General features: G+C 46.6%; 1 protein-coding gene and 1 non-coding gene across 2 annotated transcripts in view; both read right to left on the bottom strand.

The window, feature by feature from the left end:
- The window catches only part of FOSL2 (FOS like 2, AP-1 transcription factor subunit), a 103,396-nt gene that overhangs the window by 34,210 nt on the left and 43,426 nt on the right, over nucleotides 1-25,760 (bottom strand). The gene's annotated exons all lie outside the window — the stretch shown is intronic.
- Nucleotides 23,865-23,950, bottom strand: TRNASTOP-UCA (transfer RNA opal suppressor (anticodon UCA)). The gene has a single exon. It is a non-coding gene; the product is annotated as a tRNA-Sec (tRNA).

The raw sequence follows: 25,760 nt of genomic DNA, 5'->3' as shown, positions 1-25,760 counted from the left end.
TATTCACAGCAGTTACCATTTTCACACAAGGTTCTGCCTCGCTTAAATTTAGTGCACCACTTGGCAACTGTTGAGTATGCGGGGGCAGAGTCTCCCAATGTCCCTTGCAGATCCACATGAATTTCCTGCATGGACATGCTCTTGCATGCACCTCCATTTTCTCCGTTTTCAGTTTTTCAGCTGACACACTTCACAGAAATGTCCATAGAAAAAAAGTAACAAAACCTATCGATACCGGATTTGCTATGCATATTACAACTCCAAAAAGTTGTAATAGACACTAACAAACTTAAAACTACTATTTCATTTCTTTCTATACTAGCTGATCTGGCACAGAGCATCTGTGTTCCTCATTCTCCTTGTCCCCGCCCCCCATCCCTTCAGCCATTCCCCCGCACACTTCAGCCCCAGCTGCCACTTCCTCTCGGCAGCCTGTGGCCTGGTTGCCGCTTTCTCTCACTGCCCAGCACCACTACCGCTTCCTTTTGCTGGCCTCTAGCTTTCCTCTCCCCCTCCCCTCACTCGTGAAATCTCGCGAGAGCTGCCACACATGGGATTAGCCACAGGTATGTCTTAGTGAATTAGATAGATAGATAGATAGATAGATAGATAGATAGATAGATAGATTATTTATGACCTTATTGACTGGCCCTAATAATCTCATTGAGTTCATTGGGACTTATCCCAGTGTGAATATAGGATTGCAACCGAAGTCAATCAATAGTGACATGTCACTATTGATTGACTTAGGTTACAATCCTATATTTACACTGGGATAAGTCCCAATGAACTCAATGGGATTATGAGAGCCAGTCAATAAGGTCATAGATTAATATAGAAATAAATGAGATAGTAGTTTTAAAGTTTGTTAGTGTATATTACAACTCTTCAGAGTTGTAATATGCATAGCAAATCCAGTATCCATAGGTTTTGTTCCTTTTTTCCAGCATGGACATTTCTGTGAAGAATGTCAGCTGAAAAAGTGAAAATGGAGGACTGGAGAGTGAATGGGAATCAACAACTGAATGTCCCTGGACCAAACTCAGCCCCTAGACTTGGCTCCCAGCTGTTACACCAGAAACAAAAGAGAAGTAGCGGCTGCAGAAACAGGACTTGCCATTAAACTACTTTGAAGGAATGCTGATAAGAAACATAGGAAGCTGCCTTATACTGAAACTGAGCATTGGTCCATCTAGTCATCTGTGATGCCTGGCAGCAGTTCTCCAAGGTTTCAGGCAAGAGTCTCTCCCAGCCTTAGCTGGAGGGATTGAACATGGGACCTCCTGCATGCAAAGCAGATGCTGAACTACTGAGTGATGGCCCCATCCCCATGACTGACACACCTGGCCCACCTTTCTCAAAGTAGCTTTTGAGTGAAACTAATTACTGACCAGGAGCATAGAAAATTGTCCTAAGCAGCTACACTTAACACTGTATGTAGAACTATCTTCCACATAGATCTGCCTAAGACCAAACAAGAACATCTTTCTGAAGCAGCGCAAGTAGTTTTTAATCACAAATTACTACAGCTCAGTTGGATAGTGGTAAATTATATACTTTATTTAAACCCTCTAGGTCTGTGGGATAGGTACATTATGTACCTATGTACATTAAAATAAACGAGTAATAAGTTGTTTGTATGAAGATCTGTAAGTTTAGAATCTGATGGAGAAGAATAGTTCATATTTTGCTCTGTGGTTTGAGCAGGGAGTTGGGAATTGGAACCCACTCCAAGTTGCTGTCTCTCTTTGGGCAAATCATATGATCTTATGCACCTGGGGTTACCATTCTGCATGATTAAGTATCTGTATCAGCATACAGCTGTGGAGTGCCACTTAATTAATTTTTCAAAGAGCTCTGAGCAAAGGGACCCATTAGAGCACAAAGCTGCATTGTTGATTACACATCTCTGATCTTAAGTATTTTAATAAACTCTCTCTCACAGCAACAATTACAGCATTCCCCTAGGTAGATCAACAGACACCAGCTATTTGTCAGAGTCGGCAAGTACAGGTCATCTCAGCACATGATGTGTCTGAATAGGAACCTGAAAATCAGCATTTTCCTTCACAGCTTGGCTAGTAAATATAGAAACACTTGTGACTTGATCGTAGATGTGACTAAATCCCACAGTTTCCTGCTTGTGAAAGGGTGTATTGAGCACATGTGTTCCTGTAGAGGACAGAAATTTTCCTAAAAGATTCTAAATCACTAGATGTTATCAAATTTTTCTCAGTATTTCATAGTCTATGAAAACTAGAGGAAGGGAGGAGGGTGGCATATTTGCATGCCTCTTTTATACATGTTTAATACCTTATTTATACCTCTGAATATCTCTCTGTATACCTTATTTATACATGTTATACATATATAACATGTATGCATGTTAGTATAATTTTGATAGCATAGAAACATAGGAGCACAGGAAGCTGCCGCCTTATACTGAGTCAGACCATAGGTCCATCTAGCTCAGTATTGTCTACCCAGACTGGCAGCGGCTTCTCCAAGGTTGCAGGCAGGAATCTCTCTCAGCCTTATCATGGAGAAGCCAGGGAGGAAACTTGGAACTTTCTGCTCTTCCCAGAGTGGTTCCATTCCCTGAGGGGAATATCTTACAGTGCTCACACATCAAGTCTTCCATTCATAGAAGCTCTTCTCACAATCAGTGAGAAGAGCTTAAGTTAGGTCTGTGGGGAGAGCGGGCTTAGCCCGCTCTCCCCACAGACAATCACTATTGCAGCCCTGGGCAGCCGGATCAGCCATCACGGAGCCAGTGGGGGCTGTGGGGATTGGGGGCCGCACGGCCCCTGGAAGTTCCAGGATGCCCCACGCAAGCACTTGGGGCATGCTGGAGAGAGCACCAAGCCTGGGAGGCTGCTTGCGAGTGTGCAGGGCATACTGGGGAGACCCCCGGAGCCGGGAGGCAGCTTTGCACCTCCCCTCTGGGGGTCTGCTTGTGAGTAGCCGCAGCGTGGAGCCACACTGCAGCTACTCATGGTTGGATAGCCCGGGTTTGCGGAGTGCTTGCTCCGCAAACCCGGGCTAAGGGGACGGGTACCTGAGCGGGTTACCTGCTCTAGAACCACCGGGCTTGCAGCTGAGCCCGGTGGTTCTCACGATCAGCAAAAATCTGGCTAGCGGAGGCTAGCCCAATTTTTGCTGATCATGAGAATAGCCCCAATGTATGTTAGTTTAGGATTGGGCTATCTATTAGGGTTGCCACTGGAATCAGCATATGTATAGCAAGTTGTGGGGGTTTTTTGGGGGGGGGGTTATGTCCCACACCAGCAATATCCCTTTGGCAACTGTAATATATAGTCCAGACCTACATTTTTTTAATTCACTCTGTAATATTTGCAGCCAGGAGAGTCAAAACACTGTGGAAGGATGGGATTTTCCTACTCTACAAATGCATATCAATAGTGGATGATGTGGGGGCGATGGTTTCTAATCTGCAGGCTCACCCAGCCCTCTGGCGAGCAGAACACCCAGAACTACACAGATCCCCTCCCCAGAGGTCTCACTTCCTCTGCCATTTTTGAGGAGGTAAGAATTAGCAGGTGTCCTTTCTGAGCAGGAGGAGAAGACTCCCACTGCTTCTTCCCATCTCCATCTCCCACTCCCAGGGCAAATGACATTGCTTCTCTCCTAAGCCCTCTGCCTGTGTGCCAGAAAAGAAGCTGAGAGAAGAGAGGAGATTGATGGCGACCACATCTAATGGCTGCTAGTGAGCTAAATTCGTGGATCCCTGCTAATCTGTGCTGGTTATTAGCCCTTTTCACGCACTGTGCCAGTTCAGATGATACTTTGCCCTTTCAGCTCACTAAATAAATAAGGACATGCACATGCTATGAGCACACAATTTTCTCACCCCTTCCAGTGTACAGGGATGCTTTTCCCCAGTTGCTTGTGGGGGAGTTCACCCGAACCATTTATTTACATGTGCTATAGAAATACTAGTTTTAACCTGCCCCCCGCCCAAAAAAACCATTCAGTTAGGGAAAGAAGTCCATGCACATCCTTATTGTGCGTTCTTGGCCAGGACTACAAAGTATCATCCGAACCAGCCTAATTCGTTCAATGCATGAACAAGCAGTGTGCATCGTACAGAGCACCTACATTTCTGTACACATATACAATAAATTCACACATTATATTCCATGTACATAATTTGGTACACTTCCTATCCTACCCTGTATTTGAGGAGTACACAGAGAAAGAGTAGTTTGAAGACTCTGGTCGCAACCTTTTTGTCCTCATCTCTTTCCTGTTTTCAGTTTGAGAATTCAGTTCACTACCTGAAAAAATCTGGGTGACTCTGTTCACGTCTGTCTCCCTTTTTATAAGGGTAACTCTGGAAAGAGTTAGAATTATGGATAATTATATTCTCACCTGTTATTAATAATTGTTTCGGCTTGCTACACTGTTGCCTGGCTGGTTGTAGATACTCTCACAACCACCATTAGTTGCAAATTATGCATCACCCTTTCAGCAGTCTGTCTACATGGAAATTGCCATTTGTGGAAAAATGCTTAGAAACACACGATTACTGAATTTCAGAAGTTGGTCACTTTTGATCTTAAATGCTTATTTTCAGCAGCTTTGAAGTTTGTTTATTATTTATTTATTATTTATTTAAAATGTTTCTATACTGCTCAAAACTTGCGTCTCTGGGCAGTTTACAATTAAAATCATTTAACACATTAAATCAAGCCAGTGTGGTGTAGTGGTTAGAGTGCTGGACTAGGACCCGGGAGACCCGAGTTCAAATCCCCATTCAGCCATAATACTAGCTGGGTGACTCTGGGCTGGTCACTTCTCTCTCAGCCTAGCCTACTTCACAAGGTTGTTGTGAAAGAGAAACTTAAGTATGTAGTACACTGCTCTGGGCTCCTTGGAGGAAGAGCGGGATATAAATGTAATAATAATAATAATTAACAATTACAATAATTTAAAACCCAGTATTAAAAAATTTTAAACTATAAATCTAATTAAAAGCCTGGGTGAATAAATATCAGTCTTCAGTGCCTTTTTAAAAGTTTCCAGAGATGGGGGGGGCTCTTATTTCAACAGGGAGCACATTCTAAACGCCAGGGGCTGCAACGGAGAATGCTCATTCCCAAGCAGCTGCCCAACAAGTTGACAGCAACCACAGACAAACTTCTCCAGATGTTCAGAACAGGCGGTGGGGCTCATGGCGAAGAAGACTTTCTTAGGGCCTAAGCTGTTTTGGGCCTTATAGGTAATAACCAGCACCTTGTATTTTGCCCAGAAACGTATCAGCAGCCAGTGTAGTTCTTTCAACACAGGAGTAATATGGTCTCTCCTAGATGACCCAGAGACCAACCTGGCTGCTGCATTCTGGACCAACTGCAGTTGGACTACATACAAAGGCAGCCCCACATAGAGCACATTGCAGCAATCCAGCCTAGATGTTACCAGCATATATACCAACATTTTGAGGTAGTTCATCTCAAGATGCAGCTGACGTATCAGCCAAGGTTGATAAAAAGCACCTCTGGCCACTGCCTCAACCTGGGATACCAGGGAGAGGTTTGGAACCAGAAGCACCCCCAGACTGTGTACCCGTTCCTTCCAGGGGAGCATGACCCCATCCATAACTAGAAGATCAAAATCATCTCCCAAGTTCCAACCCTGCACAATAAGTACCTCCATTTTATCTGGATTCAGCTTCAGTTTGTTATCAATCATCCAGCCCATTACTGTCTCCAGGCAGGCATTTAGGGAAGTTATGCCTTCTCCCAATGATGTTGACATGGAGAAATATATTTGGGTCTCATCAGCACACTGATAACACCTTGCACCAAATCTCCTGATGAGCTCTCCCAGGAGTTTCATATAGATGTTAAACAACATAAGAGACAATATGGAGTCCTGAGGGACACCATACGAAAGTTCAATTTTTGAAGAACAACCATCTCCAAGAGACACCGAACTGGGTCTCACGATCCATGAGACCCGGTTTGGTGGGGTGAGCGGGGAGGAAACCCTGGGTGGCCGGATTGGCTGCCCACATGATTGCCGGCTCCATGATGGAGCCAGCAGGGGCTGGGGAGCTCGGGGGCCACGTGGCCCCCCGAAGCCCCAGTATGCCCCACATGAATGCACAAGGCATACTGGGGAGACCACCGGAGTCGGGAGGCGGCTTTTTGCCTCCCCTTCGGCGGTCTACTCATGAGTAGGCACAGCACGAAGCTGCGCCGCGGCTACTCACGATTTTGAAAACCAGGTTTGTGGAGCATTTGGTTTTGGGGCAGGGGTTCTTGAGTGGGTTACCCGCTCTAGAACCACAGGGCTCACAGCTAGTCCGATTTTTCCTGATGGTGGGAATAGCCCCACCATCTGGAATCTGCCCGTGCAAAGCAGTGCCTCCCACTCCCAATCCCCTCAGACGTTCCAGAAGGATACTATGGTCAATAATATCAAAAGCCACCAAGAGATCCAAAAGGACCAACAGAACAGAGTCACACTCCCTCTGTCAATTCCCAACTGGAGATCATCCATCAGGCTGACCAAGGCAGTCTCCACCCCATAGATTTACAGGTTGTAAATTAATGTGCGAGGGCAGTTAGTGAGGGCAGTTATATATAATACGGTAGTGATAAACCTGAGGGTCTGGTTCTTGTTGGCATGATGAACAGATGTTCTGTTGGCAACATCACCATGTTTGTTGATGGCATCTTTATGGCAGTTGTCCTACTAGCCCAGTGTACAGAGCAGGGGTTCTCAAGGACTATGAATACACCCACTTAGAGGGTTTAGCAAGTTCATCCTGTACACTTGACAACCACAAGCCACACTGACACTTTGCCAATCCCTGTTCTAATCACTGCTAGTTCAAAAGGATGATACAGTCCAAATTAGCAACCAAAGCATGAACTCCTACACTAAGCAAGTATCTCTTTTCTCCACTTCCTGTTTTAACACTGGTGAATGATGGTGTCTGGATATAGCTGGGGTGATTTCTGCTCCAGGGGCAAATCACTGCTCCAGCATTTGAAAGCCTTCGTTTGTAAGCTTCACTCAAGCTTTCTCCGCTTGAAAAAATTTTTAGGTCTTAATCTGTGGTTCATTTTTAAATTGTTATATTGTTTTAAGTTTTTTGTATATGTTTTTAACTTGTTTTATGCTCTTGTTAGCCCCCCCCCCCAAGATGAAAGTTTGGGGCAGTGTACAAATCTGATAAATAAATAAATAATGAATAACTAAAATTAATAAAATATTGCTAACCTTTAAAAAAAATAAATTAAAAATCCTGTATACTACTTGACTTCTCATGAATAATCGTGCTAATGGAACCAAATGTTTTCTTCATGCCAGTGAGTGCAAAATGGGTGTTCTGAAACTTCTGTAACTGTGCAAAATGTGGGGAAATGTAAATCTCTAATTTACTGTGAAACATTCCAGGCTAAGGCAGATTTATTTTGTTCTCTTTCTCATTTGGCCAAAGGCCACTATAAAACAAAATTGACAAATGATGCTTATGAAGGTTAGGATTTTCCTGGCCCAGATCACTTCTGTTTGCATTTTGGATTGGCACCCAGGTCTGCTTCACAGATGACAAGAGACAAGGGCATGTTTTTAAGACATGTGCATGTGGCAGGGAGCCCCACCAGTCTCCAGCTCCGTGGCATGTGCACATGTATTTGATGCCAGTGTATACATCTTCCAAAGCATACATGTGTTTGCTCTACTCATTAGGACATTAGCAAGATACCATGTATATTTACCAAAAAGCGAATGTGTGAAGTGATCCTCTGTCTCTCTTTGCTCCTCTTTGTTCTGCTCTTGGTGTACTTGCAGTACCCCTGTGCAAAGATCAGGAATAATAAGGAGCAACTGTATTGCTTCAAGAACTTGGCTACAGTGAGGCTACTATTACGACTGCAAGAAACCAGGCTAAGGGTGCCTAGCCCGCTTTTCTGCGGCCGTGGGAACGACCTGGCTAGTGGGCACTCCGCGAACCCCATTTTTGTGATCGTGAGTCGCCACGGCATAACTCCATGGTGACTCGTGAACAGACTTCCACGAACGGGAGGCTGCAACAAGGCTCCCGGACTTGGGGGTCTCCCAGAATGCCCCACAGACTTGTGCAGGGCATCCTGGGACTTCTGGGGCCCAGGCAGCCCCCGATCTCCACTGCCCCTACCGGCTCCATGACAGAACCGGTAGCTGTATGGGTGGCCGATCCGGCTACCCAGGGACAGCTCTCTGCTCGTGTGCAGGGAAGAGTGGGCTAAGCCCACTCTCCCCGCTGAGCCCAGTTAGGCTCCACACATTGATCGTGTGTAGAGCCTCCTTGTCTACTCATAAGCTACTCATGAGCAGGTGCTCCAGCTTTCCACTGCAAATGGCAAGTTTGAAGGAGCTAAGTTTGAAGGAGCTCCAGCTTTCCACTGCAAATGGCAAGTTTGAAGGAGCCCCTGGTGGTGCAGTGGTAAAACTGCTGCCCTGTAACCAGAAGGTTACAAGTTCGATCCTGACCAGGGGCTCAAGGTTGACTCAGCCTTCCATCCTTCCGAGGTCGGTAAAATGAGTACCCAGAATGTTGGGGGCAATATGCTACATCATTGTAAACCGCTTAGAGAGCTCCGGCTATAGAGCGGTATATAAATGTAAGTGCTAATGTTCCATTCAAAGCCTGTCCATGGCAAAAAAACTTTGTGAGACAGCACTTTAGTGAGGTACTAACTTGTTTGTTTGTTTATGGCATTTATTGACCTCTTTTCATGTGAACCTCCCAATGCAGCTTACATAAAAACATCTATAAAGAACCATACCCAAAGCAACATTGAGGTTGTTCACACACTCAGCAAAGATCGGGCTGGGCTGCCTTCGCCCGATCTTTGCTGCGTGTGTGAACCGCTGGGAGCTGTGTGGCTCCCGGTGGCAGCACGGTGGCAAACCTGCCTCCAAAATGAGGTTAAGGGGGCATGCGCTCTCTTCGCCCCATTTTGTTGATTGTCTGTCAGCCCCAGCTACTTGCAGCCAGGGTTGGGAGACTGCAGCACGGCTCCCAGCCGGCATCAGGGGGATCCCCATAATGACCTGTGCACTTATGTGGTGAATTATGGGATTTCGGGGGGGGGGTGGACACATCCCAGCCTCGAGACTCCACCACTGCTGGGGGAAGCTGGAGTCCGTGTGGGTGTGCGATCCGCATGCCAAGCATGGATGGGGCAATCGTCTGTGGGGTAGGAAAGGTTTTACAGCTTTCCTCCCCGTGTACCCCAAGCCCCTTGTTGCTCTGCAGTGGCAGTTTGGGGAGGGAGGGCCACCACAGCTGGATCATGGGAGCTGGATGGTGGCAGCTCACCAGCCTGCATCCCTTCTCTTCTCTTCCCTCAGAGCAAGATGGTCCCTGGTGGCATAAAACCCAGAAGGAGAACCTTATCAAGGAACACCCCAAAGAACCAGCTGTTCTCAGTCGGTACCTCCTGAAACAAATGTAGTGTACTTACTCCTCTGCATTTACTTTAGGGCTGGTTCAGCAGTCAATTGACCCCTTGTTATTTCACAATATTTGACGGCATTCCGATATTCCCAGAATGCTGTCAGAGGTGCTGGGCCAGTGCCACAGATGGGGCCAAGTTGGGCCTTGGGGCATGGTCCGACCTGCACATCTGGCCTGACCCCTTTGTGGTGGAGATGTTGAAATCAGGTCATGCAACTCTTAACAAGAATTCTGGCTTCTTGAATAAGATAAAAATAAATTTTACATCATCTAGTGGGGGAAAAATTAATTTGGTATATAGAATGGAAATACAGCAGCCTTGCTACTTTAGAGGATATTAAAATGGGCTATTAAGACAGAATATGTGTGTTTTTTCCCCTTGAGAATCCAGTTAGCACTTAGTATGTCTCTTTAACTGCTGTGCAAATTGAGAGAAGCTTAAATTCCAGGGTTAAAATCCCATTAGGCTGTCCTCTTCAAATGTAATATTTTTTTCCACAAGCGTACAGTTGAAGAAAGCAAGGCTCTTTCCCTGTTGATTTCTGTTTTTCAGAGATCACCAAAGGAATTATCACAATTCGTTTCTGGAGAGCTGATAAGAAACAGCCCATCAAGCAGAAACCTCTTAGCACCTGAAGAGCCAGGCATTCATGAACAAAACTCCTGCTGATGCTGTTGGGCTGGCAGATGCTTTGTTTTCCAGGCTATTGAGAAGAGGGTGGGGGAAGGCCTTGGTCCAAAATTAGCTAGTCTGTTTCATGCAGTATCTATCTTTAGAGGAGGTGTGGTTAGAGCTATAAAAATAGAACATTTGCAACCAGTTTGCATTATAGGCGGTGGGGAGGAGGGCTGCTTTAATAGGCACCATGAGACAGTGACGTTCTCCTTTTGCATTGTGCATCAAACAGATAAGAGTGGTACATGCTGGATCTGTCCGAGCGGAAAGAGAATGTGCCCAAGTTGAAAAAGGAATTAGCTTGCGGTGCTTAGGAGGCAAATGGGAAGAAGGGTTGCAGTAAAAATAACCTCCTCTGCAAGTACTTCTTGTTTTGGTTATCTCCTGTCTTCAGCAGTCTCTCTCATCTTTCTCTGAGATGAGTAAAAAGCCTCCGTGGCTAAGGAGAGGGTCCCACTTTACAGGCATAACCATATTTAAGATTCCTGTTAGAATTTGACAGGGTGTTTCGTGAAGGGCCCTAACATCTGAAAGCGGAGCCATTTTGGCACTCTAGGAACATAGGAAGCTGCCTTATACTAAGTCAATACCATTGATCCATCTAGTTCAGTATTGTCTACACCAGGGGTTCCCAACCTGTAGTACTCCAGATGTTGATGAACTACAGATCCCATCATCCCCAGCCACAATGATTTCAATTCAGTTCAATTTTATTGTGATCTTTGATCAATTGTACAATCCAGATCAAATAAAATGAACCTTAAAGATAAATAACAATACAAGTGTGTGTGTGTGTGTGTGTGTGTGTGTACAGAAATCTCTGTTAGATGTATGTATACATACATACATACACACACATGTAGAATCTATTACATAAAGAATTTTTTTAAGATAAAATAATATAGGGTAAAATAGAATTAAAAAGAAAGGAAAGGGGGAAAGGGGGGAATGATTAAAATTGACTGTTTCTGATACACCATTTATTTACTTATTTGTTTATTTATTTGTTTATTTATTTGATTTCTATACCGCCCTTCCAAAAATGGCTCATGGCAGTTTACACAGAGAAATAACAAATAAATAAGATGGATCCCTGTCCCCTAAGGACTCACAATCTAAAAGAAACATAAGGCAGGCACCAGCAACAGCCACTGGAGGTGGCTGGAGCCACTGGATAGAGCCAGCTACTCTCCCCCTGCTAAATAAAGAGAATCACCAAGTTAAAGGGTGCCTCTTTGTCCAGTTAGCAGGAGTTAGAGGTGTGAATCTTACCATGGGTGAATCTTAATCGCAGCTGAACATAATCTGGCTACTGTGTGTGAGGCATTGCTGTATTTATCAGAAAGAAATAAGTTTATATAAAATTCATCTGAATCATCAGGGTATCTAAGAATGAGGGGAGCAATATATTTGGAATGCAGCTTATAACAGAAGGAACAATACAGAAGCACATGGCCAACTCCACAATAATTTGTAGTAGGGGGTTATAGCAAGCATGACTTGTCCCCTTAGCTAAGCAGGGTCCACCCTGGTTGCATATGAATGGGAGACTAGAAGTGTGAGCACTGTAAGATATTCCACTCAGGGGATGGAGCCGCTCTGGGAAGAGCAGAAGGTTCCAAGTTGCCTCCCTGGCTTCTCCAAGATAGGGCTGAGAGAGATTCCTGCCTGCAACCTTGGAGAAGCTACTGCCTGTCTGTGAAGACAATACTGAGCTAGATAGATCAATGGTCTGACTCAGTATATGGCAGCTTCTTATGTTCCTATAATTTAGCAACATCCAGAGCAGTGTTCCCTCTAACAGGGATTCCCAGATGTTGTTTACTACAGCTTCCAGAATCCCCAAGCAAAAGCCATTGCAGCTGGGGATTCTGGGAGTTGTAGTCAACAACATCTCAGAATCCCAGTTAGAGGCAACACCGGTCTCTTGTCTTCCCTTCATCATCCCAGTCCCATGCTGTTCTCATCCACTACCAAGCATCATACAGTAGTCAGGCCTTTCTTTAAGAGGGCTGATTCTCAGGTTATCTTGGGGCTGCTGCCTCTGCATGACTCCAAGCGGCACCCCTACACTGTTCCCTCTAACAGGGATTTCCAGATGTTGTTGACTATAACTCCCAGAATCCCCAGCTGCAATGGCCTTTGGCTGGGGATTCTGAGAGTTGTAGTCAACAACATCTGGAAATCTCTGTTAGAGGGAAGAGTGCACCCCTTTGAAGCGGAACCACACAGCACAGGTGGATGACTCGATTGCTTCCCACAACATCTCCCGGGGGGGAGGGGAGCGGGGGCGGGCAGCAGCGTTTCTGTGGGAAGTGGTGACAGTGTCTATTTGTCCCACAGACTTTTCTCATTTCAGACATGACCGGTGCCTTGTGGGTCCTGAGCATTATGGGTCTTGAAGCAGCAATCGTGTTGCACATTTAACAGAAGCACCTTCGCCCCCAAAGCAGCTCCTCCCACAGCCAGTGCATGCTTTAGCTCACCACTTGGGGCAACAGGAAGCAGCTCTGGATCGGGGGAAGAGCAACATGGCAGGCAGTTCCTTGCCTTTCAGTGAAGGCCTAATGTACCCATGCATGGCCTGCAACTCCACAGGAATGTAGGAAGCTGCTTTATTCTGAGCCAAACCATTGATCCATCTAGTTCAGTATTGTCTGTACTGACGGGCAGCAGGGTTTCAGGCAGGAGTCCCTTCCAGCCCTACCTGGAGATGTCAGGGGGATTGAACCTGGAATCTGCTGTGTGCAAGCAGATGCTCTACCTCTAAGCTATGGCCCCATCCCCTAAGGGTATTTACATCCCTCTTATAGTACTCACATAGGGAGGCCATGCACCCAATCAAAAACAGTGTTCTACCCGGGTTTGGGAGCTGTGTGTGCTCCCAATTTTCAGTTGTGTGGAAGCAAGTTAAGAGGAATTTTGCATGCACATTGCAAGGCTTGCACATTTCCAGTGTGCTGAGATTGTGCACCTGAGAGCCAAGGGAAAGAAAAAAAATCACCTTGTGGAAATACCACGAGGACCACTCAAACATGATGCTTTCCTTTAAAGAGATTATGTTCAGGGAGGATTGTCTTAAACATTTTTTGAGTGCTGCCTTCCATGATAAATACACATGCCCAGTCGTAAATCATGAGTACATGTGTGAATAAGAGATTTGAGAATGCAGATAAATCATGTGGAAAGTGGTCCTTGGCCTGTGTAGTTGAGAGGATGAGCCCTTTTATTAGTCAACTAATTTGTTGGCTGGCACTTCAGTGAAAAGCAATGAAGAAATGCTCCTTCGTACTGAGAAACATACTAACCAGGTTCTCACGAGTGGACTCAGAAGCAAAGGTGTTGAAAAGTTCCATTGGATGCAGTTTCAGTAAGAGCAGAATTGGGCCCTTCCAGTGACTGATGTTCGTTCGTTCGTTCGTTCTCTCTCTCTCTCTCTCTCTCTCTCTCACACACACACACACACACACACACTCTCTCTCTCTCTCTCTCTCTAAAAAAACAACCAGTTCATGCCATGAGAAAATAACTGGCTGCATGTAACTTTGGAGATCTGGCAGTGATAAGTCCTTTTGTAATAAATTACTTGGCCAAAGTAGCTTTAAACAAGCCTGGCTCACAGTGCCCCAGACATACATTCAGAGCTGCCTGCATTGAGCAATAAAACAATCTGCTTCCAAAAAACAAGAGATAACTTGCAGGCTTGCTAAGTCCAGTCTTGCCTGAGCATTAAGCAAGTTAAGACCAATCCAAGTTCCAGGGCAGGGGAGGCTCATTGACAGGCAAATGAAGGAGGCTTTGGTGCTGCATGTTCCAGGCACTCAGTGGCACCTTAGAGAGTGGAGCAGAAAACGAAAATCATAACACACTTCAGTTAAAATCCATAGGTGCCTTAGTCCATTGGTGGATTAGGCTGTTTTTAACTTGCTCAGAGCAGGGGCATAGCTATCATTGAAGGAGATGGGTGTTCTTGGGCACTTGAGGTGGGGACTTGGTGCCAGGACAGCTCACTCTTCGCTCTTCACTGCTGATGCCGTGTGAATATATGAGATGATTGTAGTAGCTATTCATGTTTTTAAAAAATGTTTCTGAGCCAGGAGCTTTCCCACACATAGCTTCCAGCTCTTGGGGTAAATGTTGAGCGAAGCCACTTTGAATTACACTCGCGGCATGAGGGAAACAGCTCCTCCCCTCTCCTCTCCGGTTTTCTTTTGGTGCAGGTCCACATTGCATGCCTCCATGTTTTCCTTCTAGCCAATGGGAAGAGAGGGAGAGTGTGTTTGGGAGTTGGGGAGGAACATAATGTTGCCTTCAAAACCTTGTGCCCTAGCCTGGGAGCATTTGTATGCACTTTTTATACACTAACAGATTTATTTACTTTTTCCAACACATACATGGTGTGCTTTACATCAGTTTGTTGGTAAAACCTCTTTTTTAACCATCAAAAACCTTAAGCAAGCAGACTAATATTGTTCAAAAAAGTCAACTTGAGCATACACAGAGGTTTTGTAACTAAAACTTTCAAAGAGCTTGCTTCCTGAAAGTGGGTCTTTACACTCTTCACATCTAGGCAAGGCAGTTCTATTTACATTCCTGAAGAGTGATTTCCTCTTATCATGTTAATGATTATCTAAAGAGAGTGCCTCTCCCTGGCATTTGCTGCTGGGTATTCAGAAAAAATAGCTTAAAACCAGGATTTTAAAAACCCAGGAATACATCGGGATAAGCTAGAATTCGGAAGACAAAGCCGAATTTGTGGGTGGGGTGCTTCCAAAGATATTGAACGGGCTTCAGGGTAAGTCTGGCCAGTGTGTGAATGCACAGACTCTCTTCCGGAGGAGATTGGTGGTAACAGCCCTGTGTGGAAACGCTCCAGGGGAATACAGGCTCACAAGTGTATGTGTGAAAATGCATGTGTGGGGATATTATTTGCATAGGAGTGAGAGAAAGGGCATGCTGAGAAAGTTTGTTTATTCACCCTGTCCTTACAGTTCTGAAGCAACATAAGCAGGGAAGCCAGGTTGGTGGGAAGCAGCAATTTTGCTTCTTGTCCCAGGGCCCGCTCCAACCTTGTTATGCCCCTGACTCAAAGTAGAAGAGCCAGGAGTGTCAACCGAAACTCCTATATTCTGCTATGGCAATGCTGTGTTTTAGGGTGCAGTTATGCCAGCATCCGATGAGGCTATTCTCACGATAAGGGGAAACCGTGCTAAAGGAGCCCAGCCTGGTTGTCCCCCATCATGAGAACCACCAAGCTCACGGGTGAGCCCGGTGGTTCTCTGGAGGCTAGCCCGCCAAAGAAGCCCCTCCCCTTAAATGGTGAGTGCTTCGCTAAGCTCGTTTCTCTGATCATGAGTCACCATGGTGCGGCTCGGTGGCGCAGTGACTCCTGAGGAGACCCCCGCCTAGAGGCTAAAACAAGCCTCCCGGTGTCGGGGGTCCCCCTAGGATGCCCCACGCACCCGCTGGGTCTTCCAGGGACTTCCTGGGACTTCTGGGGGCCAGGCAGCCCCCAATCCCTGCAGGTCCTACCGGCTCCGTGACAGAGCTGGTAGTCATGTGGGCGGCCGATCCAGCCACCCAGCAATGAGTGGCTGCTCATCTGCGGGGAGAGCGGGCTAAGTCCGCTCTCCACGCAGAACCCTCCCAGGCTCTACACACGGATCGTGTGCAGAGCCTCGATGACTGCACAATGAAGAGGAGAGCTGGTTTATGGGAGGAGAGCTGGTCTTGTGGTAGCAAGCAAGGATTGTCCTCTTTACTAAGCAGGGTTCCACCCTGGCTTGTATTTGAATGGGAGTCTATATGCGTGAGCATTGTAAAATATTCCCCCTCTGGGAAAAGCATATGGTTCCAGGTTCCCTCCCTGGCATCTCCCAAGATAAGGCTGAGAGAGATTCCTGCCTGTAACCCTGAAGAAGCCGCTACCAGTCTGTGCAGACAATATTGACCAATGGACCAATGGTCTGATAGTTTCCTAAAGTAATGGTAATAATAAGTAATAAAGCAGCTTCCTATGCAATGGTACAACCTTACCATGCACAAAGTCAGCATAAAGGAGGGCCCTCTCCCTGACTGACTTTCACTGAGCTTCATTTGTACATATGGTTTTAGGGTACAAGTAGCAGTGCAGTCCAAGGCTTATATTTACTAGGAAACTTTGTTTTTCAGCAACACGGACATATTTTTTTACTCTGACTCTTTTACAGATTTAAAGTGTGCAAGGAAAGCTTGCTTGGAATCATCCCGGGCTTTACTGTCGAACGCAGAGCCACTCTAAAGTTAACTCTACAAATGTGGCTCTCCTATTCAGCACACTGAGAGACTCCCTGGAAGCATATTGTGAACCAGAGGGCCGTACCTAATCTGCACAACTTATTTACATACTCCCAACATAATTTGCATAATATTTGCAGAAACTTGGTGGACTCCACACTGCTGGTGGGCAGATGGCAACACTTCTGCGATGCCATTTGTGCAGTTTCCCATGACAAACAAGACTCCTGGGGTGGTGGAATCATTGCTATATTTCCACAAAAGGTTAGCAACTGACATTTCCCCTTACACATGTGTAAGCAGGCCGCAGAGATATACGCAGATAAAAGAGTTCTTGGTCTGCACCGGCTGTGACATAGATAGAGCAAGGCTACAGAATTATGTGGCCTCATTCTGCACATGCCACAGAATGAGGTGGTAGGATCCTGAGATAATAGGGCAAACGGAATCATGTTTGGCTGCAAGGAGTAAATGGAGCCCTTCTCAGTGATCTTGAGAGGAGCTCCATTAACTCCTTGCAGCCAAACAGGGTGGTCTATAGCAAGAGTGGGTTTCAATTATTATTTCTTGTTTACACAGTCATGCAGGTGTTATTGACTGGTTTGTTTTATCCAGACACCGAGTCCTTCCCAAGGACCTGGGATGGCTGAATTTTATTGTCAATGTTGTTGCTGTTGTTATACATATCATCGCAGAATATAGGCTGTTTCCAGTAAAGCTGCTTTTTGTAATTGGCTGATGGTGATTTCTGTGGCCCCTATGGTGTTGAGGTGCTCTTCAAGGTCTTTTGGAACTGCACCCAGGGCACCAATTACCACTGGGATTATTCTGGTCTTTTTCTGCCACAGCCTTTCAATTTCAATTTGTAGATCTTTGTATTTGGTGATTTTTTCTATTTCTTTTTCTTCTATTCTGCTATCCCCTGGTATTGCTATGTCGATTATTTTGACTTGTTTTTGTATCTTCTCGACTACAGTTATATCTGGTGTATTGTGTGGCAGATGTTTGTCTGTTTGTAGTCGGAAGTCCCATAATATTTTTACATCTTCATTTTCTTCAACTTTTTCAATTTTATGGTCCTACCAATTTTTGACTACAGGTAGCTTGTATTTTTTGCAGATGTTCCAGTGTATCCAGGGGCATAACGATAGGGGGGGCAGGCAGGGCACGTGCCCTGGGCGCCACTCTGGTGGGTCACGTGGGGCGGCGCCAAAAAGTGGCATGCCCCCCGACCCCCCCTGGATCGCGCATCGTGGTGGCGGGCGGCGGCAGGAGTGAGCGTGGCGGTGGCGGGCGGCGGCGGATCGCCGAGTGCGGCGGTGGCGGGCGGCGGCAGATCGCTCAGTGCGGCAGCAGCGGGCGGCGGCGGATCGCCCAGTGCAGCAGAGCGACGCCAAGGCCTGCCGCCTGGCCCGGCGTCGCTTCCCAACTGCACAGGCACACCTCGCAGTTGGGAAGCGACGTCGGGCCAGGCAACAGGCCTCGGTGTCGATCTGCTGCACTGGGTGATCCGCCGCCGCCTGCCACTGCCGCACTGGGCGATCCGCTGCTGCCTGCCGCCGCCGCACTCGGTGATCCGCTGCCGCCCACCACTGCCACGCTCACTCCTGCCGCCGCCCACCACCAACGCGCTCACTCCCGCCACTGCCTGCCGCCGCCGCACGATCTGCCGCCGCCCGCCACCACAGCGCTCACTCCGGCCAGCCCAGGGGGGCGCAGGTATGTGGGGGGGGCAGGGGGTGCAATTTCAGGGGCAGAGCTTTCCCTGGGCTCCTTTTCCCCCCGTTACACCTCTGAGTGTATCATCCCTGCTACCTTGTCATGCCTTTGTTTATAGTCAGTCTGTGCGATCTTTTTACAACAGCTGATTTGGTGGTCCACTGTTTCATCTGCTTCTTTACAAAGGCGGCACTTGCTGTTTGTTGTGGATTTTTCGACTTTGGCTCTTACTGCATTTGCTATTAGTGCCTGTTCTTGTGCAGCCAGTATTAGACCCTCTTTTTCTTTCTTCAAGTTGCCATTCGTAAGCCATTGCCAGGTCTTGGTGATGTCTGATTTTCCACTTATATTGTGCAAATATTGACCATGCAGGGGCTTCTTTTTCCATTTTTCTGCTCGGTGCTTGACTTGTTCTTTCTTGTAGGCCTGCTTTGTTTCATTGGTGTTGAATAGTTTTGCGTTATTGACCATTTGAAGTGCATCTTCTTCACTGTCCTTGATATATTCTTCAAGGCCTCTTTTCTCCTCCTCTACTGTTTGATGGACTTGCAGCATTCCTCTTCCACCTGAGCTGCGAGGGAGGTAGAGCCTATCTAGATCACTGCGGGGGTGCAGAGCATGATTGATGGTCATGATTTTCCTGGTCTTACCATCTAGCGTCTCTAGCTCTGCCTGGGTCCAGTCTATTATTCCTGCAGTGTATCTGATATCTATAGCCCAGGTGTTTATGGCCTGTATGGTGTTCCCGCCTTCTTCTTCTTCTTCTTCTTCTTATTATTATTATTATTATTATTATTATTATTATTATTATTATTATTTTATTGCATCTATATCCCACTCTTCCTCCAAGGAACCCAAAGCGGTGTACTACATACATGAGTTTCTCTTTCACAACAACCCTGTGAAGTAGATTAGGCTGAGAGAGAAGTGACTGGCCCAGAGACACCCAGCTAATTTCATAGCTGAATGGGGATTTGAACTCGGGGCTCCCCGGTCCTAGTCCAGCACTCTAACCACTACACCACGCTTGTTCTCATTACTCTCCCTGCAGACGATTGGCCTCCCTTCCCTGGGTGGGTGGATCACCCACCCAGATGACCAGCTGCGCTCTGGAAGCTCCAGGAGTTGGGGGGCAGTGTGACTCCCCCGAGAGTCAGGGGGCTGGGAAGCATTGCTATGCGCCACCCTGCCCCCTGGAGCTCCAGTAATGCACTGTACGAGTGCACAGTGCATTATCCGTATCCCCCTCCCCGCCGAGTGTGCCTGCCATGGCTGCAAGCAGCCACAGCTGACACATGGTCAAATAAATGAGGTTAAGGGATCACTCACTCCCTTAACCTAAAATGAGGTTACTTTGGCGGGTTTGCTGCCGTGTCAAACCCAGCCCAGTTTCACACATGCATGCAAAACTGGGAAGGGCTCACTTAGCCCAGTTTTGCAAGTGTGTGTGAATAGCCTCAATGCCTTATCTATCTATCTATCTATCTATCTATCTATCTATCTATCTATCTATCTATCTATCAAATTTGTACACCGCCCCAAACTTTCATCTCTGGGCGGTTAACAATTTGGTTAAAATGCAAAAAGCATTTTGAATGCTTCCCTATGTTAAAAATGTGCTGCAGGGCTGACCCCAGGGTAAATAGAGCCCTGGATAGGAACACAGGAAGCTGCCATATACTGAGTCAGACACTGGTCCATCTAGCTCAGTATTGTCTACCCAGACTGGCAGTGGCTTCTCCAAGGTTGCAGGCAGGAATCTCTCAGCCCTAACTTGGAGATGCCAGGGAGGGAACCTGGAACTTTCTGCTCTTCCCAGAGCAGCTCTATCCCCTGAGGGAAATCTCTTGCAGTGCTCACACTTCTAGTCTCCCAATCAAATGCAACCTGGGCAGACCCAAGTCTTAGCTAAGGGGACAAGTCATGCATGCTACCACAAGACCAGCTCTCCTCTCTGAGGTGGGCCTTCAACAACACGCCCCACCCACCCCTACCCCAAGTTGCTGAGTTGTGTGGCTGCTGCAGAATTGCAAAATGTAAGACAAATATGACAAATATTTATTTACTGCTTTTCAACAAATGTCCCTAAAGTGGTTTACATAGAGGTAGGTAGGTAGGTAGATAGATAAGAAAGATGGCTCTCTGTCTGCAAAGGGCTCATAGTCTAAACAAGAAACATAAGATAGGGCCAGTTGCTCTCCCCCTGCTAAATAAAGAGAATCCCCACTTTTAAAAGGTGCCTCTTTTGTTCAGTTAGCATAGTGTAACAGCAGGCCCTTTGATTCACAGGCTTTCCTAGTAATGAAACGGGAGGCCGGGGAGGATCACTATATTTTAAAGGTAATTCATGGAATATAGGAAGCTGTCTTATGCTGAGTCAGACCCTTAGTCCATCCAGCTCAGTACTATCTACACCAGGACTGCACAGCTTCAGCCCTTCTACAGAAATTGGACTACGACAACCATAATTCCTTTCTCTTGGCCACCTTGGCTGGGGATGATGGGAGATGCACTCCAACAACCGCTGGGGGCCCCAAGTTAACTGGCAGCGGCTCTCCAGGTCTCAGGCAACAGCCCCTCCCCGTCCTACATGGAGATGCCAAGGCGTGAACCTTCTGGGGGCCAGCGGATGCTCTATCACTGAGCCCATCAGGATAGACAGTGATCACATGCAGTTGCCCATCCAAATGCAAAATGGAGTAGACCCAGCTTAGCAAAGGGGACAACTCATGCACACCACTCAGAGGCGTATCTAGGAAAAATAGTGCCTATGGCAAGCACTGAAGTTGCTCTCCCTGTCCAAACATCTGACACCCATCTTTCAGATAACTTTACCATAATATCAGCTCAAAAATACAAGTCAAGCTCGTTAATCTTTTAATCTTTCAAAAACTATTTAGCAGTGGACGTAGCCAGACCAAAAAATGCTGGAAAACTACAAATTTCAATATGCTGAGGCTCATGAAATACCGAAATACTATGTGGAGGTCTACTTGGAAAACTAAAAAGACAGAAGTGCCTGTCTAATTCTCTACTATGCATTGTAGCATCACTATTACATAAGTTTTAAAAAATAAATGGAGAATTTGACTTTTCCCAGGTACTCTGAAAATAATTAAAGGATATGCAGAGTGAACTGTGTCACTGCTTGGAATCTATTCTAGTATTTCAGAAAGACAGTTAAATTGAGAGAAAGAGAGCAAGAAACTCCCAGTGAGCCTTAATACTAAGGATTTCACACTGATTCAAAGACAAACTCACCATTAATAGCCATATTATTAAGACATCACATTTAACTCACTTATCACAAGAAGCAAAGTAAGAGCAAATGAATACAATCCTAGCTCATAAGCTTCAGCTCAGTAGTCACAAGCCCTGATTCTCTGTACATAGTGCCAATCTGAATATGTGTACAGTGACTTATATTATATTATTATTTTTTTAAAAAAATTACCTGTATCCCCTTCAGGGGGCTTCCTAAAGGCCGGGGGGTCTGCAAAGGTTCCCCTTCCCCACTGGCCTCTAGGGCCTCACAGGGACCATTTGAGCATGTGCGGTGGCCATTTTTTTAAAAAAGTAAAAAAATATGGCCACTGAAAACAAAATGGCCATCATGCATGCTCAAATGGCCTCTGCGAGGCCTGGCATGGCCTAGCGCCTCACAGAGGCCATTTGAGCATGCACAGTGGCCATTATGTTTTTGGCAGCCATTTTTTTTAAAAATTAATTTTAAAAAATGGTGCCCCCCCCCTTCAAGTGGTGCCTGGGGCACATGCCCTGCCTGCCCTACTCTAGATACACCCCTGACACTACTGCAAGACCAGCTCTCCTCCCCAATGGAAGTTCAGTTTTGTAGTTAGTACCAAAGCAACCTGTAGAACTTTGAACAAAAGGTTAAGGGCACAACTTGTTCTCTTCCTTTTCTCTCCCTGCAGACAGGACACTCAATACATAGAGAGCCACCAAACTCAGCTTGGCGCCCCCTTCAGGTAGGTGCCCCCTGGCTGAGCACCCAGCTCGCCCACTCCTAAAGTCAGCCCTCATGGGTGTCTGCAGGACTTTTTCCAGGGCAGGGTGCAAAGCCTGAAATCCCACTTACCTGGGAGTAAGCCCCATTGAATTCAATGGGTTTGGTTCAATCGGGGGAGGGGCAAGTACCCCCTCTTGCCTCCCTTTCAGACACCCATAGGAGCACTGACTCCCTGCAGATCAAATCTAGCCCACAAGGAGAAGGAATCTCACCTGATGAGTTAGCGCTTGTATTTTCGGAGAGCTTTCCCTGCACTGCCCCCACAGTCAAAAATATGATTTCCCCACCTGTGGTTTACAGAGAACAATCATTATTCTACTTTCTACCACCCCAGCCTGCTGCATGTGAATACCATATCTGAGTCTTACTGCCTTCCACCAAGGTATGGCTAACCCCAAATGAGCAAAGTCATGAATCAGCCTCACTTTAGATCAGAAATGACTCAGTTTGAAAGTGTAACAATGGGGGTCTCGTTGCAAGCACATTTTCAGTGTCCCACCCCGCACACTGTTGTCAGGATGAAAGATCTTTTATTTAACCCAATCCAGCAGATTTCTATGACCACCCCCACCCCCCAGATCTGCATCCATGTTAACACACCACCACATGTCCTCTGTGTCATTATGCAATGTACAATTTCCTCTAGTTGCATTTGACTGGGTCTGGAAGATGGCAAAGAGATCGTGCATCTTCAGCCTGGGGGAACTATATTACATTCAGGCATAATATACTATCGGTGCACTGTCCCTTTATCTACAATCCCACCTTCAGACACCCTCTTCCTTTCTTCCCTTGGTCTAAAGCCAAGCTGCACCCCACCCCATATGCAAAAAACTTGCTGCAAGAACAATTATGCTGTTTGAGACCCAGCATATGTCAGAGTGGGGAGGTTAACACTCCCCCCCTCCCCACAGCACTATCTCCTCACCAAATAATCATTGTGGCATGTGCACATTCACGTACCATCAGTCCTGGCAACACACACACACACACACACACACACACACACACACACACACACACACGGTGCATAGTGAGGTTGAAATGGACCCTGGGATAAGAAGTGGACATAGGAACATAGGAAGCTGCCTTATACTGAGTCAGACCATTGGTCCATCTAGCTCAATATTGTCTACACAGACGGGCAGCAGCTCTCCAATGTTTCAGACAGGAATCTCTCCCAGCCTTATCTCGAGATGCCAGGGAGTGAACCTAGGACCTTCTGCATGCAAGCATGCAAGTGTTCTTCCCAGAACAGCCCCATCCCCTAAGAGGAATATCTTACAGTGCTCGCATGTGGTCTCCCATTCAAATGCAAACTGGGGAGGACCCTGCTTAGCAAAGGGGACCATTCATGCTTGCTACCACAAGACCAGTTATCTTGAGTGGTGCAGCGGGGAAATGCTTGACTAACAAGCAGAAGGTTGCTGGTTTGAAAGCCCGCTGGTACTATACCGGGCAGCTGTGATTTAGGAAGATGCTGAAAGGCATCATCTCATACTGCGTGGGTGGAGACAATGGTAAACCCCTCCTGTATTCTACCAAAGAAAACCACAGAGCTCTGTGGGCACTAGGAGTCGAAATCGACTTGATGGCACACTTTACCTTACCACAAGACCAGCTCTCCTCCTGTAGAACTATATTTCATTCTGTGCCATTTAGAGTGTCACCCAGTTTGATTACTAATCTGCCCGAAAGGTGGAATTGAACTACTCTGTCGCTAAACAGCTACATGTTTGAAGCCTGCACCCCAACCATTGAGGAATCTCTGGGCCCCTGGGCCCCCTGTCTTCTTCTTCTCCCCCCCACCCACCACCCACCATGTGTCTTTGACACAGAAGAACCATGATGAAAAATAAAACATTCTCCACATGTCCTTTCTCTTGCTCCTGTGCAAAAATTATCACACACTCCCCACACTCTTATCAGAAGCAAAAGCTTGCCAATGAATCAGGGAGGTGGGAGGGAAGAGCAAAGAAGAGTGGGCTCTATATGAGAAAATGGTGCAGGGGAAAATAATTAACTTCCCTGGCCACACACTATGGTGCCCTGTGGCTGCTGTTCAGTTGTGTGGGTCGGGGGGGAGGAGGGAGTGACAGTTGCATTTTTAAGCCCATCTCTTAATGATGACTGAGGGAGGAGAGCTGGTCTTGTGGTAGCAAGCATGACTTGTCCCCTTATGGGAAACTAGATGTGTGAGCACTATAAGATATCCCCCTTAGGAGATGGAGCGAGATGCTCTTCTGGGAAGAGCATCCAGGTTCCAGGTTCCCTCTCTGGCCTCTCCAAGACAGGGCTGAGAGAGACTCCTGCCTGCAACCTTGGAGAAGCCGCTGCCAGTCTGTGTAGACAATACTGAGCTAGATGGACCAATGGTCTGACTCAGTATATGGCAGCTTCCTATGTTCCTAAATGTAGTTTGGCTCTAAGAAAGGGTTTGTCAAACTTGAGTCCCCAGATGTTAGACTACAGCTCCAATAATCCCCAGACACAATGTCCTTGTGGATGGGGATGATGGGAGTTGTAGTACAACAACACCTGGGGACCCAAGTTTGAGAACCCTGCCCCAAGAGAAACCCAGCCACAGGCCTGTGTCAGGGGGCTTGGAGTTGTATAAAAACAATGAAGTTACCCACACATGAGGAATCTGAATTCCATAATCAAGGTTCAACAGACAATTCAGAAGTTATGACAAGTATTGCACACTTATTTGATTCACAAAAGCCAGCATGGTGTAGTGGTTAGAGTGCTGGACTAGGACCGGGGAGACCTGATTTCAAATCCCCATTCAGCCATGATACTAGCTGGGTGACTCTGGGCCAGTCACTTCTCTCAGCCTAACCTACTTCACAAGGTTGTTGTGAGGAGAAATTCAAGTATGTAGTACACCTCTCTGGGCTCCTTGGAGGAAGAGCGGGATATAAATGTTGAAAAAAAAAGTGGCCATATAAAGATTGAGTGAACAAAGTGTGACAATCCTGGATGAAGCAGCTCATCTGGAAGTGCCCCTTTTGGCAGAGTGGGAACGTTTCTAGGGGGGAATGCAGGGGCGTAGCCAGGGGAGATGGGATCGTGTTCACCCCCCTCCCTGGCAGCCCCCTCTGAGTAAGGGAGATAATGAAGAAAATAGGAGTGGAGGGCCCTCAGGAGCTGGGGGCCCCGGATTCTTTGAACCCATCCACTCAATTATAGCTACACCCCAGGAGAAATGGACAGTCAGTGGTAAATATTTTCCTTTTATCAGGAAGTGGGGTTTTGTTTTGTTTTTAGTATGCTACAGAGATCTTCATAAAATAATTGTGCCAATCAGTGCTATATATTGCTGCTTAGTGATAGATGGTTTTGTATGTTTGTAATTAAAACCCAAAGTATTGTGTTTAGTTTCCATGGAAAGAAAGAGTGGCGTGAGAAACCAAAGGGTTTGCTTGCCATTCACAGGAGGAGGCACAGAAACCCTACCAGACAAACATGTGGCAAACACAAAGTGGGTCAATGTTCTTGCTTGTGACCAAGAGGCAGGAAGCTCCCCCCACCCCCACTGGTTTGTTTTTTAAAGACTAGCTCTGATACCAGACACATGCTGC

This window comes from Hemicordylus capensis, chromosome 1, assembly GCF_027244095.1.
Source record: "Hemicordylus capensis ecotype Gifberg chromosome 1, rHemCap1.1.pri, whole genome shotgun sequence".
Classification (NCBI taxonomy): domain Eukaryota; kingdom Metazoa; phylum Chordata; class Lepidosauria; order Squamata; family Cordylidae; genus Hemicordylus; species Hemicordylus capensis.
The sequence above is the reverse complement of the archived record's forward strand: the minus strand, read 5'-3'. Positions and strand labels throughout refer to the sequence as shown.